The sequence below is a fragment of the Oryctolagus cuniculus genome, chromosome 5, assembly GCF_964237555.1.
Source record: "Oryctolagus cuniculus chromosome 5, mOryCun1.1, whole genome shotgun sequence".
Classification (NCBI taxonomy): Eukaryota; Metazoa; Chordata; class Mammalia; order Lagomorpha; family Leporidae; genus Oryctolagus; species Oryctolagus cuniculus.
Window position 1 is genome coordinate 170,202,790 of NC_091436.1, and position 15,015 is coordinate 170,217,804.

General features: G+C 47.8%; 1 long non-coding RNA gene, 1 other non-coding gene and 1 pseudogene across 2 annotated transcripts; 1 reads left to right on the forward strand and 2 right to left on the reverse strand.

Moving 5' to 3' along the window:
* Positions 1 to 49: 49 nt before the first annotated feature.
* On the forward strand, positions 50 to 850 carry LOC138849895 (putative vomeronasal receptor-like protein 4; annotated as a pseudogene).
* Positions 851 to 2,137: 1,287 nt separating this feature from the next.
* On the reverse strand, positions 2,138 to 6,531 carry LOC138849854 (uncharacterized). Its single transcript, XR_011389084.1, has 3 exons — positions 6,475 to 6,531; positions 3,182 to 3,302; positions 2,138 to 2,874 (listed from the first exon to the last, which is right to left on the reverse strand). It is a non-coding gene; the product is annotated as an uncharacterized lncRNA (long non-coding RNA).
* Positions 6,532 to 8,821: 2,290 nt separating this feature from the next.
* On the reverse strand, positions 8,822 to 8,890 carry TRNAI-AAU (transfer RNA isoleucine (anticodon AAU)). Its single transcript has one exon. It is a non-coding gene; the product is annotated as a tRNA-Ile (tRNA).
* Between the last annotated feature and the right edge of the window lie 6,125 nt (positions 8,891 to 15,015).

Consider the following 15,015-nt stretch of genomic DNA (forward strand, 5'->3'; position numbering starts at 1 on the left):
GAGTTGTGGGGAACTTCCTGTGCTTGTGAGATATGTGTGTACATTAGTCATGGGGTCTGAGAAAAAACCCACAGGCCTTATCCTCATCCACTTGGCTTTTTCAAACATACTCATTATTTGCACCACAGGGGTCAGAGACATAACCACTGTCATTTATTTCAGTAACTTCCTAGGTGACATTGTTTGTAAAGCTGTGATGTACCTGAACAGGGTGGGCTCGGAGCCTCTCCATCTGCACCACCTGCTCCCTCAGCGTAGTCCAGGCTGTCACTGTCAGTCCCAGGACCACCTTGGTGGAGAAAGCTCAAACCCCGCAGTGCACAGCAGCTTCTTCCCTACCTCCTCCTCTTCTGGGTCGTTAGTCTTCTCATAAGCTCTAACCTGCTCCACTACATCGCAGCAGTCAGCAGCGTGAATGGGTCTGGAGTTAGAATGTATGCTGAATATTGCTACATGCTACCAGCTGGGCGAATAGTCAGGTGGCTTTTCCTCTCCCTCATGGCCCTTCGGGACCTCACCTTTCAGAGTGTCATGGGCTGGAGCAGTGGGCACATGGCTCTCCGTCTGTACAAACATCACAAGCGCGTCCTCTACCTCCAGAGCTCCAGGACCACAAAACATCCCAGCCCAGAGGTCAGAGCTACTCAGAGCACTCTTGTTCTCATGACCTGTTTTCCTCTTCTCCTATTGGACAGATTTCATTTTCTCTTTCTACATAGGGTCCACCTTGACAGGGATTTTCACTATATCAAATATTAAAATACTTCTAGAAGTTGGTTATGCCAGTCTCAGTCCCTTTGTCCTGATCAGCAGGGATGCTCATGTTGGTACATGCTGGAGAGCTCACTGAGAAATGCAGGGAACTGCTTCTGTACTGACTCCATCAGGTTCAAAAATATATCATAGGTACTGCCTTTCCCTGCATTTACAAAACATTACATTCATTAACATTTCTGAAAGCAGACAATGTTTGAATAAGAAGTCTGGTACCATGCTATCTAAGCTGGGTCAGTGGAACCAGGAAGCTGAAAAGATCCACACTTCCCAGTCGCCCATTCTGCCATCCTTGTCTTCTGGCTTTTGTCTTCTTGCCTGTGCACTTGCTGCTGTACTTAGCATTTTGAGCATGAAGAAAGCCGAGACAATAACAGAGAAATGTGACTATGGATTTATACACTCTATGTCTCTTTCTGTTTCTGCATCTCTTTGTCTATAAGAAAACAAACTCTTTCTGAAATCCCCATAAATATTGGAATATATTGTAATTTTATTACTTGGCTGCTTCTAAATGTAAGGTTGATTGAGGAATGTTCCTTCCACAAGATAACCCAGTCGGGCTGTGGCTCTCTGCATGAAGTGTGTGACTCAAGGCCCTGGCCCCCATGAGATCAGTCACTTTGGAAGGAGGGAGAGTGAGAGAAGAAAAGAGTTGAAGGCTATTCCCACTGTGATCCTGGGATACGCAAACCTGTCTGCAGAAGCTTCCCTTGATCTGAGTGTTATATCTTTAATAAATGGAAGGCACTGGCAGAGCCGTTGATCCATAACAGAATGATTGATTATTTGGTCCTTCATAACTGACTCTGACTCTTAGACATGAAGGGTCAGAAGAAGCGGCTTAGAGTAAAGGAAAGGCCAGGCTGCCTGTAGACGGGAGGCTATGAGCTGGAGAGCGAGGGGAGAAAGGACAAAAGTTCGGCCCAGTCTTGAGGAGCACATTGTGATGGTCCCAGTGAGACTCCTTGTGTCCACTTGGAGCACGTGGTGTAGAGCTGGGGTATCTGCTGTTGTGCTCTCTGAACGCTCCAAGAATCTTGGTATCGAATGGAAAGTACGGTTTCGGCCAGCAACTCAGGGCTCACAGATCACCTGCCTGCTGTCTTTCGTCAACGCACTCTAACAGTAATGAAGTACCCCCTACTCTACTGTTTTTCAAAAACTTCTTGATGACAAATAATGTAGAATCATTAACAGTAACAGGTATGGGTTACTGTGCAACATTTCAATGCGAGTATACATCAGGTACTAATCAAATCAAGGTACCTAACATTCCCCTTCTTGGACATTACTTTAGGCTTGGGGGCCTGGAACTCCTTTCTTTCATTTCCCATAAAATATACCCTAGGTTATTTTGAGCTGTAGTCACCCCTCCATGCTGTGTGATACTACAGTCTTATTCCTTTGATGTAACTCTTACCTGTTAACTCTTATCTGTTACCCATACTCCCTCTGAGCACCCATATCCCTTCCTGTTTCTAGTAATTTCTATTCTGTATTCAAGTTGAGTTTTCAGCTTCCACATATAAGGAATAAGCAAGTGGTGTTTGTCTATCTGAGTCTGCCTTATTTTTCTTAATGTCCTCTATAACCATTCATTTTGCTGACAATGACAGGTTTTTACTCTACTCTAAGGCAGGATAATGCACCATTGTGCATGTACACCACATTTTCTTCACCCACCCATGTGGTGATGAACACCTTAGTTGACTCAGTATCTTGGCTGCTGTCAACACTGCTGCAATAGACACATGGTGGAGCAGGATTTCGTGTCTTTTTGGCTACATACCCAGTGGTTGGATTGCCTGGTCAAAGAGCAGTTCTACTTCCAGCTTTAAAAGAATCTCCATACTTTTTCCATAGTCAGTGTACAAATTTACAGTTTTTACAGGACTCTGCCAGTGTGTAATTTTTGACCTCATGCACAGTCATTTCCTTGGGGAAGGGTGGTTTGTTCTTTGATGATAGCAAACCACCTTGCTTGCAGTGACACTGCCTTCAGTCTGCATAGACTTGAGCAAAGTTAGGTTGCTGGCACATCTTGAATTGGTGGCAGAAAACAACCACAAGAAGAGACATAAACACAGACCAATTCCTCTTCATGGACCAAAATAATGATGACAGGAAAGAAAAAAGACAGAGTCTCATTTCATATGTAACTGAACAGCTCTTCCCCATTTTAAAAGAACTCTAAGTTCACCCTGGGAAATCTCAAGATGACTTACACCTGTGCCCTATTGATTCCACAAAATAAAATATTCTGCAAGCTTCTTTATTGTTGTTTTCTAGAGAATGGCTTTTATTTTGTAGAACACTAGATAGCTGACAGTTGAAGAAGAGCTTTCTGCCAGTTCAGACCTGGGACTCTAGTCCCAAGGGCTCAAGTCATTGGGTTCCTACTCACCTATATGGGAGATCTGGTTTCAATTTCTGGGTCCTGGCTCAAGCCTTGGGTGTTTTGGCATTTGGGAAGTGAATCAGCAAATAGAAGCTCTCTCTTGCCCCCTCATTTTTTTCACTCTCTTCTGTTGAATAAAAGTTTTAAAACATTTTTAATTAAATTCAACAAATACCAATATCACATGAATAGTCAAAGGAACATGGGACAGATATAACAAATAGGAAATAAATAACAAATAACAGAACAGTAGTCTTAAATGTCAAATGGACTCTGAACTGAGAAGCAGGAAAGTAGAATTAAAACTTCAGACTCAGAAAGGCAAATACACCGTCTTAGTCTTACGCTAAAACTTAAATGAAAACCGGAAGTTAACGAGGGTCAGTGTGTAGGAGGGCGCAGGTGGTCCAAATGAAAGGAGGTGAGGTTGAAATACTGACCAGCACTTCCAGTGCGAGTGTTTCTAAACACTTCGGAATTCTTCAAGAAAGAGCTTGCAATAAAACAGCTATAGACACGATGGGATTTGCATCTTTCTGGATATAATGTAAGTAATGCTGCGGATTTGCACCCTTCTACTGGGTAGAGTCAGGGACAAAGCCGAGACCCAGAGGGAAGCTACTCCTTGCAGCACCACGAATTCGGACGGGTTGGGTAGCAAAGAATTAAGGCTACCTGAGAACTGCCAACGAATGGTCCGGAAGCTGGGGGTTGGAAAACGATGCTCCAGGTGAAGGTCGCACTCACAACCGCGGCATCAGGCCCACACCCATGCTTTCTAAGTACCGCGCGCCACCGGAGTGCCCAGTCCTTTTCACCTTACTCTTTATACCGCCTCCACGGAGGCACAGGGCGCCGTGACTCGCCTTCCGCTGTCCCAGAGCCCTGGCACCACCCGAGTCCCCGGCCGAGTCTCCCCAGGTGCGCTCGGTGTCCCGGGCCAGGTGTCCCGGGCGCGCGGGAAGCCGGCCTAGTTTGGGCTTCGGTCCCCACAGGAGCCACCGGCTGGAGGCGCCGAGCGCGCTCCAAGGACCGGGACGAAATCGGACGCGTCCTGGTTGGGGAGCGAGCAGAACTCAGCCGCTGGCTCGGGGGTCCCGAGCCCGAGGGAACGGGAGTCCTCGTGGGACCAGGGAGCCCTTTCAGTGGGAGTTAACCAAAATCGCGCTCCAGTCCCGCTCGGAAACGCGTGGGAATGCCGGGCGCCCACCGCAGGGACTGGAGAGGGCGGCCGCTTCTCCTACGCAGCCGTCGGGGGCCTGGAGACAGGGACCTGCTCCCAACCTGCGCCCCCGCCCCTGGGACCTTAGGGTGGGGCGCACCTGGGGAAAACGCCAGAAACGGGCCAGGTGCGTCTCCGCGATTCTACGCGTCTTTACCGTAGGTGAACATGGTTTTATTTTGTTGTTTTGTTTTGTTTTGTTTTGTTTTTCCCAGTAACGTGTGAATCATAAGAGCGCTCTAGAAGTAACTACCCGCGTTTTCACGGAGTGTGGGGGTCATTCCTGAGAGTGGGAGATAAGGTGTAGAGAAACGAAGCATAATAAACGGGGCTTTTATACGTCTATTTTCTTTTTTTTTTTTTAATAAAACCTATATAAGAGTACTTCATAAATTTTATGAAAACTGGAGGTAAAGAGATTTATATTGGTGCAGAATTTTTGAGACTGATGCATAAATCTGCAAATTAATAAAATGTATTGCCACCCCACAGGAAATAGGATTTCCTAGTTCTCCACATGCTGAATAATGTGGGATGTAGCTGGGCCACTCTGAGCGTCCAGCTCTGTTTCCTCTGCATCTTTTATCCAGGGTTGCTACTATTGTTTTTGCAGGCAGTGCACAGGTGTGTGTGACTTGCAAGTGTCACCAGCTCTGTGTTGTCATTCAATGCCCACTCCACTTTCAAAATTTGCAATGATGGAGAGATTTCTGGAGTGTGTGAGAGCCAGTGGTCAGGTCTCAGAGTCCATAGTGTGTTGTGTAGCATGAGAGCCACATGTCACATGGCAGAGGTCTGCCCAGGAGTCCCCAAGGGGGTCCACCTTGTGGGTGTTTGCACAGCCACAGCAGGCCCCGTGGACTTAGTGCTCCACTTGCTCACTTCCTGTTCAGGAAGCTGGGACTGCCATCCAGTGTGCACGGCTTTTATTATAGCGCCAGGAACATCGGTTTCCCATACTGTTAATATTTTACTCCATGTTCTATATATTTGGTTGTCTATTCATGTATTTATAAATGGGAATATTAGTATTTGTGTTACTCCCGGTTTACTCTGGTTGCTTGTTCTGTCTAAACTCTATCCGTTGGAAGTAAGCCCGCAAATGGCGGTCCCATTAGGGGAGTGGGTAATGAACATACTGCTCTTGGAAGGGAGAGCATCTACACACAATTTTTTGTTGTGCTTTCTGCATTTATTTCTTTATTCAGCCATCTATTTATATCAGCGTGTGCTCATAGAGTTTTTTCGACCAGTTTTATTTTTTAACATTTATCTAATTTAGAGATTCCATTTTTGATTCTTGTCCTTCCTCCTTGCACTTGACTTTTTTTTTTTTTAAGAATTATTTATTAGAAAGGCAGAGTTACAGAGGTTGAGAGACAGAGACAGAGATCCTCCATCTGCTGGTTCACTCCCCAAAGGGCCGCTAGCCCTAGCCGAAGCCAGGAGCCAGGAGCTTTGCAGGGTCTCCCATGTAGATGCAGGGGCCCAAGCACTTGGGCCATCTTCCACTGCTCTCCCAGGCTCATCAGCAGGGATGCTGGATGGGAGGCAGAGCAGCAGTTTGGAACCAGCGCCCATAGGGATGCTGCAGCCACAAGCAGCATCTTAACCCGCTAAACCAGAGCGCTGGCCCCTAGACTTTGGTTAAAATCCAATGATACCTGATTGTTTTTGGTTTGAGAATTTCCATTGTGTATATTTGGAACTGTTGGAATGGGAATGAAAATGCTTGGGCTTCGGTCCCCTAAGGAGCCACAGGCTGGAGGTGCCGAGCGCGCTCTGCGGGCGAGAACGAAATCGGACGCGTCCTGGTTGGGGAGCGGGCCGAGCGCGGCCGCTGGCTCGGGGGTCTCGAGCCCGGAGAACGGGAGTCCTCGGGGGACCAGGGAGCCCCTTGAGTGGGAGTTACCAAAGCCGCGCTTCCGTCTCTCCGGGGAACGCGCTGGGAACGCCGGGCGCCCGCCGCAGGGACGGGAGAGCGCGGCCGCTCCTCCTGCGCAGCCGACGGAGGTCTGAGGACCCGGACCCGCTCCTTCCCTGCGCCCCCGGCCCTGGGACCTGAGGGTGGGCGCACCTGGGGCAAGCACCGGAACCGGCCGCTGGCGTCTCCACGGTTCTGCGCGTCTCCACGGTAGGTCAAAGTGGTTTTTTTCGGAAGCGTGTGAGGTCATAATGGCGCTGTCGGAGCGTGCGCGTTTTCTCGCAGAGTGGGAGAATGGGGGCGTTCTTGTGGGTGGGCGCTGTGGACGACAGTGAGACATGATGCCGCACAGCGGGACTTCCTATGCTGGCTTTTTAAATTAAATAAACAAGCTGTATGTCCAAGTGTACTTCAGAAAGATGTGGAAAATGGAATTAAAACAGGCCAGGCAGGAGACTCAGCATAGAGGCAGAAGACTGAGCGCGCTATCTGGTTGAGGCCGGGGGGGTTTTTAGGGCATGGGTCTTGCCTCCCCACCTCTGCTCCTCTTGGAACAAAGGACTTCTTGGATGTAAATAGAAAAACTCCTATCTGACTTTCCCCCCTGAAGTTATCAGACAGGAGGAAGCCTGGCTGGTGCTGCCCTGGGTAAGAGGAAGGGTGAGCAAGACCCCCTGGAGGATCAGGATTCAGAGCAGGGTATTTGAAGTGCAGATACTGGGCTGCATCTGGAAGGTTATCAGGCAGAAGGGGCGGGACCCCCACCAGGCAGGTTATGGGGTAGAAGGCAGAAGGGTGGGATGCAAATCCTGGGCTGCCCCTGAAACGCTATTGGGATGACTTTGAGATGCATATGCTGGACCTAGATGTCTTCTCTTTAGGCCTTTGTCACACACACATAAGCTCATATCTGACTTCCTACCTAACAAGACGTGCTACAGGAACAGGGCACAAAAGAACCACTGAGTGTGCCCCGCTGTTCTGTGACACCACGGTTCCTCTGAAACAACTGGGGAAAGTACAAAACATGCACCACTGGGAAGTCTGTCGCTTGCCACGTCTTCCCCTTGCCCCCATGGCTTGCTATCCAGCGGTGCTTTCAAATGGATATTTTCTCAATTTCTTCAAACTCCAGGTGCAATCATAAAAGTTGAAGAATTGGGTACCCAGCCTACCACCTGTTGCGTGCTAACCCAGTGCTCCACCACTTGAGCTCATTCCCCCCAACTCCAGGACAAGAAAGCTTGGGCTGTGACTGTCACCCACCTCTGCAGGACAGTGATGCAAACGACAGGGGGAACCAGGGAGCAGAAGCACCATTCACTGTGCCCTACTCATTTCTGATGGCGCCCTGGCAAGTGCTGTGTTCTGCCAGCAGGCCGCCAACCAGAAAAAGCAAATGGGTGCTGCCTCAACTTCCTCAGACTTGAGGTCAAAAGCACAGTGTGGAGAATGTGGGCATCGACCCCACCACCTCTCGCATGCTAAGCAAGCGCTCTACCACCTGAGCTAGTTCCCCACCAGGCAGCAGGCTTCCTGTTTATTTTATTGGGCCATCCACGTCTGCACGACTTCGCCTAGAGCTCCGGGAAAAGCAAGGGCATTCGCAGAAAACCTGGCCCGGACCGAGGGGGCATCTACTCCAACACCGCCAGGGCGGGAGCAGGGACGACTCACCTCGAAAAGGGAAGGGAAAAGTGTGGGGCGGCCGGACCTCAAGGGTCAGACTTTCTAAGGGTCCTGGCGCTGATAGTGTTAGGTAGGAAGTCAGTTATGAGCTTATGTGTGTGTGACATAAAGGCCTAAAGAGAAGACATCTATGTTCAGCATATGCATCTGCTGACAATATTTTCAGGGGCAGCCCGGTATTCACATCCTGCCCTGCCCCCTTCTACCTGATAACCTGCCAGGTGGAGATCCCAGCCCCTTCAGCCTGACAAATCTTCCACAATCTCCCAGATGCAGCCCAGTATCTGCATTTCAAACACCCTGCTCCAGATCCCCATTCTCTAGGGGTCCTGCTCACCCTTCCTCTGAACCCAGGATGCCACCAGCTAGGCTTCCTCCTGTCTGATACCTTCAAGGGAAAACTCAGATAGGAGCTTCTTAATATTTACATCCATAAAATCCTTTGTTTCAGGAGGAGATGTGAGAAGACAAAGACCCATCTCCTTAAAAACCCCCGGCCTCAACCGGACTGGGCTCAGCCCTCTGCCTCTCTGCTGAGCTGTCCACCTGGTCTGGCCAGGTGTACTTCACTCAACCATATAACCTTGCTCCTTCCTCCCCCCCCCCCCCCCCAAGTCCCAGCGACTGCACTTTTTCCCAGGTCCTGTCTGGAGAGGTGCCCATCCATCCTTACGGATGTCCCTTCCCTAATAAACCTTGCTATTTTACCTCCCACTACTCTCTGTCTCACGCCTGAATTCTTTCTTGCGCGAAGACAAGAACCCTGCAATTTCTCCGGTAACAATAGGAGCGCGGCCTTCAGTGCCCACGTTGTTTCTGCCCGGTTTCGAACCGGGGACCTCTCCCTTATTAGGCGAGCGTGATGACCGCTACACCACACGCTACGGATTTCTATTCAATTGTATGAATTGGATATTTTTAAAAATCTATTCTCAATTGAGCACTACAAGTTGGATATTTTTGGTACATACAGGCTTCTGGCTTGACAGTTCTTTTCTCTCAGCTTTTCTTCTGACCTCCACATTTTCTGATGGGAAATTAAAATTGTGCTCACTTTTCTCAGGATGTTTTCCACGTTTTTTTCTTTCTTTCTTTCTTTCTTTTTTTTAGCAGTTGTGGTGAGTTGTGGCAGCAGCGACGAGAGTGAGGAGGCTCAGGAGGGCCCCGTGGACCCCGAGGGGGCTCTGAGGAGGACGTGGACGGGCATGGGGATGGGCACGAGCACGAGCAGGGCCCTGGCCGCTGAGCAAGGCCCCGCAGGGCTGAGGGCTCTGAAGGCAGCCCCGGCCCGGGCTCCTGGCCTGTCCCAGGCCGCCTCAGGCTCCTGCTTCCCCAGAAGAGGATCAGCCCCTAGGCGCGGACTGTTGGCACGATCCCCGCTCCCAAGAGAGTGTGTCTCCTGCAGGAGCCCAAGGCCCACGGCCGGGTCGAATCGCCCGTGGCAGGCCTCGGGGTCGGCCCGTGTCCTGAAAGAAGAAACTCCAGGAGTCTGCCTTCGCCCAGCAGAAGCTGACCGGCTAGACCCTGGGCTTCCAGATGCTGCAGCCCGTCAGCGTGGGAGCAGCCTCGGAAGGGAAGGGGCTGGGCCGACGGGCAGGAGCCCAGGGGCACGCGTTCGACCTGTTCCGGCGGCGGATGGCGCAGGTGCACAGGCGCAAGGGGCCAGCGAGGACTGCGGCACCCGGGAAGCGCCCGCCGGTCGCTGCGGCTCGCTGTCCCCGGCTCACCAGTCCCTGCAGTCAGAGTGGTAGCGTGTTTGGTGGTCGGTCAAACCTGGAAGACATTCGTAATGTCGCAAATGGAAGCCCTGTTTCGTGTTCCAAGAATCTCAGAAGTTGTGAATGTCCTTAGTCAGACACCAGTTAGAGTAAACGACAAAAATGGTGTAAAAGTAGAAAAGCAGACCCCTCCGGTACCGTGGGAGGTGTTCTCAGTCCAGGTGGGAGACCGCCCGCCCGAGCTAGGAAGTCTGTGTGATGGTCAAAGCGCCCTAAAGAATTCTGGCGGTGAGTCCAGAGAAAAGCAGGCCAGGGCGCTAAGGCCACGCAGAAGGGCCAGGCGGCTGTGAGCGGGGTCGGGAGTGTGGTGAGGACACTGCGCCCCCTACAGGCCGCAGGGCAGAACTTCTGCCTGCTCCGGGTTCACTGTCAGCGGTAACAATTCCATCTGTTTACACTATAAACCAGTATTACAGCTTTGTCTTTGTCTTCTTCTTACTTTCTATTCCTTTGCTGAGACTTCCAGGCTTTCTTTCCGTGTGAGGAGAGTGTGTCTTTTCATGTTGGAACATTATCACATCTGCTTGATGGTTTCTGTCAGATATCCTAACACCTGTGTCTTCTCATCTTCCACGACGATGGCTTGTTGATTCTCACACAAAGTAGCACTTCCTAGTTCTCCCTATGCTGAATAAAGTGGTTTGCATCCTGGCCAGGTTTACCGTCTTGACACTGTTTGCCCTTTAAGTCTTTGGCCCAAGTGGCTACTATTTTTTTCAGGCATAATCTACCCCCCCCCCCCCCCAAAGTGTACTGAGCAGAAGCTGATTTCAGAGTGGAGCTAGGACTCCGACTCTGGTACTCGGGAACTGAACACTTTGATATGGGATGCAGGTGTCGCAAACAGTGTTTTAACCACTGCAACAAATGCCACCCTTGGGCTCTCTAGTTTTTTCCATTTGTCCGCATGTCTGTTTTCATGCCAATACCATGCTGTTTTGATATCTATAGCTAAGTAATGTATTTTGAAGTGAATCTGTATGTCAGCTTCAGTGGTATGGACACTTCAACAACATTAATTCTTCCAATCCATGAACACAGAATACCTTTCCATTTATTTCTGTCTTCTTCAATTTCTTTCATCAGTGTTTCATGTTTTTCAATATGCAGGACTGTCATCTTCGTTAATCCTAAGTATTCTAATATTTTTAGTGCTTGTTAATGTAACAATTTTCTGGACTTGTTTTCAGATACTTTTTTGGTGTAAAGAAACAAAACTATTTTTTGCATGTTGATTTTGTAACAAATTTTTTCTAAATTCATTTATTAGTTCTAATAATTTTTGGATTAATTCTTTGGGATTTTCTACATATAATAATACCATGTAATCTGCACAGTCTTACTTGCTTTTTTCTAATTTGCATGCCTTTATTTGTTTTTCTCATCTCATTGTTCACAGCACTTCCACGTTTTGAAAAGAAGTGGAGAGGATGGGAATTGTTGTCTCGTACTAAATCAGATAAAATCTCACCATTTCCTGGTATGGTATTATGGATTCTCATGAACAGCCTTTATTGCGTAGAGTGAATTTTCTTCTATACCTATTTTGTTGCAAATTTTTTTAAAATCGTGAATAGATGTTATACTTGATCAGATTCTTTTTCTGCACCCATGGGCACGTGGTTTCTAACTTTCATTTCTGTTCGTGTAACAAATCACTTAGACTTGGATATGTTGAGTCAAACAGGTATCTCTGAGATAAATCCCACCTACTCACAGTGGGTAACCTTCTTGGTGCTGTAGTTGAGTTATTTTTTCTATTTTTGTGTCTATGTTTCTTTGTAAGTTTTTCTCTTGTGATATCTTTTCTTGGTTTTGGTGTCAGGGTGATGCTCGTCTCATAAAATGAGTTTCAAAGTATCACTCTCTACTATAATTTGGAAGATTTTCAGAAAGATTAGCATTAATTTTTTTAAAGGTTTAGTGGAATTGAGCTGTGTAACCAGCTGGTGATGAGCTTTCATGAGGAAGTGTTTGATTCCTTCAGTCTCATTTGGTCTTGATCTGGTCAGGCTATTTCTTTTTATTCAGTCTTGGGAGGTTGAAGATTTCTAGGAATTTATGTCTTCTGCATTATCCAATTAGTTAAAACAATTCTTTATAATAAACTCTTATCCTCTTTTTCATTTCTGTGGCTTCCAGTGTCATGCCTCCACTTTTTACATTTTGTTTATGATTCTTCTCTTTTTTCTTAGTTATTGAGCTATGCATCTTAAATTTTGTTTATATTTCATAAAAGAAACTGCTCTGTTGATTTTTCTAGTTTCTATTTGATTAATTTCTTTTTTCTAAAGATTTATTTATTTGTTTGAAAGGCAGAGTTACAAAGAGGCAGAGGCAGAGAGAGAGAGAAGTCTTCCAACCGCTGGTTCACTCCCTAAATGGCTGCAATGGCCAAGCTGGGTAGATCTGAAGCCAGGAGCCAGGAGCTTCTTCCTGGTCTCCCACTTGGGTGCAGGGGCCCAAGCACTTGGGCCATCCTCCACTGCTTTCCCAGGCCATAGCAGAGAACTGGATCAGAAGTGGAGCAGCTGGGACTTGAACCAGCAGCCATATGGGATACCAACACTTGCAGGAGGTGGCTTTACCTACTGTGCCACAGCACTAGCAGTTTGATTAATTTCTCATATTGTTTTCCTCTGTTAATTTAGGCTTTGGTTTGCTCCTTTTGGTTCCTTGAAATGTTGTTATCTTTGGGGGCTTTTTTTTTAATGTAGGCATTTATTGCTATAAACTTCCCTCTTAATACTCTTTTTGCTGCATCTCATAAGTTTTGGTAAGTTGTGTTTTTATTTTTTATGAAGATACTTTAAGGACTCCTTTTATTATTTTTGATCCAGTGTCCAAGATCGTGTTAGTCACTCCCAGGTGTTTGTGAATTTTCCATTTTCTTGTTATTACTGATTTCTAGTTTCAATCCATTGTGTTTGGGAAAGATAGTTGACATGATTTCTACCCTCTTGAGCTTTTTCAGACTTGTTTGTGACCTAGTGTGATCTGCCCTTGAGAATGTTCTGTGTGTGCTTAAGGAGATTGTGTTTCTGCTGTCAGGTGAAAAGTGTGCCCATAGGTCCGTTTAGTGCATAGTGTTAAGCTCCTTGTTTCTTTATTATTTTTCTATCTAGACATTATTGGACGTGGGGTACCGAAATCTATTATTGTATCGCAACAGATTGGTCAGCCCGATGGTGCTGTCTAAGTACTTAAACTATCTCCACTCTTCTTCAATCATTTCCTTTTGCTCTTCTGGTTGAATGTGCAGAAACACACACCTGTAGCACATACGTGTAGTCACACACCAACATGCACAAATGCAGACACAGACACGTGCAGATATACGTGTACTCACACGCACATACAGCCTGGCACACACGCATGTACACACACGCCTCACTCCAGGTGAACAGGTATTTCCTTCACAAGGGAAGTCCTATACCCAAGTAGGTTCCTTCCATTCACTCCTCATCCACTTCCCTCAGTGAATATGTGTAGTTTCTGATGACTTCATCCAGTGTGAGCTTATCTCTCACATGCTTTATGGCTGTTACCTGTAGGATTTTTTTTAGTTTGGGCTGTCCTCACGGAGAACACGCGCCTGTAGTGTGTAAAGCAGGGGAAAGTGCTGACCCTGTGTGTCAGGAATGGTGGGATCCAGGCACACATTCTCCAGGTTTCCTACTCAGACCTCACTCAGTTCTCAGGTGACGAGCCCTCTAAGCTCTTGGAGACTGAGTGGCCATCAGACGTTTGGACACCACAGTCACAGGGACGCCTCCCTGCTTTGTGACGTGTGGGCGCCCACGCCTTGACCCTAGAGGTACAGATCCAGCAGCCTGCTCTGTGTCGCCCCCTACCGTCACCCCGGGGTACTCCCAATTGTCTGTCACCCCCTGTCTCCACCTGCAGCCTGGTCCTGAATGCAGGGCAGAGCCACCAGGGAAAGTCCTGGCTTCCTGGTCAGGAGACTGAACCCCAGAATGACCAAGAAACCCCATGGAACAAGAACGACCAAGGGAGTCACCGGAAAGCAAACCCACAGGCCTGTCTTAGTACTACTGGGTGCACCGTGAGTTACAGTCAGAGGCTCTGGTCATAAACAACTCACCATGAACTTAGAGACCTGAACCAAGCCAGGGCCACCAGCTAGGCCAGACTGGCCCCTGGACACACACACTCCACAAATCTCCAAATAGAACTGTAGTCTTTGAAAACAGAGCTGGCTTTGAAACCACAACATGCAGAGCTTAAACTTGGAAGTTTAACACAAGGCAGTCAAGTGCCTGTGAAATCCAACTGTGCACTGTTATTCAAAGTTTTACAGGAGACACAATGTTATCACGTTGAACTAAAATATCCAGTTTATAATAATCCAAGATTATTTAACATATGAAGAAACGGGAAAATCATAATTTTCACAGAGGTGGAGGAGCGAGGCCAGGGTGGGGGTGAGGGGCCGGCACTGTGGCCTAATAGCTAAGCCTCTGCCTGTGGTGCTGGCTCCACTTCTGATCCAGCTCTCTGCTGTGGCCTGGGAAAGCAGTGGAAGATGGCCCAAATGCTTGAACCCCTGCATCCGTGTGGGAACCCAGAGGAGGTTCCTGGTTCCTGTTTCCTGGCTTCAGATCGGCCCAGCTCTGGCCCATGTGGCCATTTGGGAAGCGATCCAGCGATGGAAGATCTTTCTCCGTCTCTCCCTCTCTCTTCTGTAAATCTACCTCTCAAAAAAATCTTATTTTTATTTTCATGGAGGGAGGATAATCTATAGACACCAATATGTAAATTAAAGATGTATTTATTTGAGAGGCAGAGTTATGGAGAGAGAGACAGATTCTTCCTGCTGGTTCACTCCCCAAATGGCTACAGTGACTGGGGAGACTCATCAGTTACTGCAATCTTATACACACACAGACACAGACACAAATCTTTACTTACCTATTTATGTATGTAAAAGGAGAGAGACTGACAGAGAGCATTCACCAGCTGATCCACTCCCCAAGTGATTGCATTAGAAAGTGCTAATGGTAGTTAATCAAAGTGGCCTCTCGGTAATGTTTAATCCATTAGTCAATGTGTGTTCATCTTCTCACACGTACGAAGCAGACACTTGAGAAATCCATTGTTTGTTAGGAAATTCCTGACACCTACATTTCCTCTGTGTCTGTACAGAAGCTCCACAAACAGAGGCTGTGTGGCTGTGACCCAGTCGCACACTGGAGTTTGCAGGGAG